Genomic DNA, 1,788 nt, shown 5'->3' with positions numbered 1-1,788 from the left:
ATGTTGCTAGCAAGCTACCGACGTGGTTGGAAGAGTTGGCGCCTTGTTGTTCCTGAAGAAGGGTCCCGGCCAGTCCATTATACGTCACGGAAGAATCATCACCTGAAAGACGCTCATCGCCATCTGCTGTCTGGAGTGGGTAACGCAGTTTGGAAACAATAGTTACAACACTTTTTGTATTGGAAAGAACGTCATAATTATTTAACAATAAGCTGATACATTTTCTCTTCCAAATAATACGTTCCTGTACACTGACGTAGAAGCTCAATATTAATATGTAGATGATTAATAAATACTTCTATGAATAGGTAGTGTGTTGATATACATTTTCTCTGTTCATTTTTCACATTCTTTTTTATCTACATGTGACCATACTATTCCCTTAAAGCCACGCTCTATAAGATACAAATCCTCCTGTAAACAACAGAACAAATGCATCACATGCAAATAGCACTTGATTATCTGTAGTGCTTTACACTGGGTAGACAAAACATTAAGAACAGCTGCTCCTTCCATGACTTAGACAGACCAGGTGAATCCAGGCTAAAGCTATGATCCCTTACTGATGTCACTAGTTAAATCCACTTCAATCCGTGTAGATGAAGGGGGGGACAGGTTAACAGACAGTGACACATTCAATACTGCCTTGCACACTCTCGCCTGCATCTAGCTGAAATAGAGATATCACTGGACAAATTCAGGTATGTTTATTCAGGTATGTTTATCCCCGTTTTGTTCCATTTAAACGTTTGTCAACAGAATCGGCGGAATGAATACACCCCTGATCATGCAAAAACACAGTTCACTTTCATTACAGACACGTTGTATTCCTTCTTGCATCTATGTGCTCTCCTCTTATCACCTTCTCCCTTTGTTTCTGTACTTCAATGCACAACACATCAGCTGTATGTGACCAGGCAAAAAACCTTTCCAAGCCAAACCATTTCATAACTGAAACACACAGCTTACATTGTTGTCACCATATTAGCTAAAGTAACATCATAGTCAACAGAGCTAATAGAACTAACTCGTTAGTAAACCTGCTACAATCATGCAGTAACATTACAGTGTACAGTCAGTAAGCAGTTTAGCACTTACCTTGGCGGGTCCCAGTGGCAATAAATTAGTAAAACCAAAAGCTTGCCTTGACTTGGAAAAGTTCCAGTGTTGTGTTGGATAGTCATAGCCAGCTAGCTAACATAGCATCCCTCTGTTTGAGCCAAGTGTTTGAGTAGACTAAACTAGATAGCTGCATTTGCTAGCTAAGTAAGTGAAACTGAAAGTGGAAAATAAATGACGAAATATCTCTCTCTCGCTTCTCCTTCATTTTGGAATAAAATAATTTGTTCAAAACTGTTCAACTATTGTATTTTTCTCTCTTTTAGTCAACTACTCACCACATGTTATGCACTGCAGTGCTAGCTAGCTGTAGCTTATGCTTTCAGTTCTAGATACATTATCTGATCCTTTCATTGGTTGGACATCATGTCAGTTCATGCTGCAAGAGCTCTGATAGGTTGGAGGACGTCCTCCGGAAGTTGTCATAATTACTGTGTAAGTCTATGGAAGAGCTTGAGAACCATGAGCCTCCAAGGTTTTGTATTGAAGTCAATGTACCCAGAGGAGGATGGAGGATGCAAAATAGTATGTTTTTAATAAATTATTTGGTGACGTGATTATATTTAGTATAGTTTTATCTAAAAAGGACCACTTTTAAATATTTTACCATTTTTATTTTTCTGAAAATAACTGAGGACGATGGTCCTCCTCTTCCTCCTCTAATGAGAC

The sequence above is a fragment of the Oncorhynchus mykiss genome, unplaced genomic scaffold, assembly GCF_013265735.2.
Source record: "Oncorhynchus mykiss isolate Arlee unplaced genomic scaffold, USDA_OmykA_1.1 un_scaffold_499, whole genome shotgun sequence".
NCBI lineage: Eukaryota > Metazoa > Chordata > Actinopteri > Salmoniformes > Salmonidae > Oncorhynchus > Oncorhynchus mykiss.
This window is presented reverse-complemented; position numbering follows the sequence as displayed.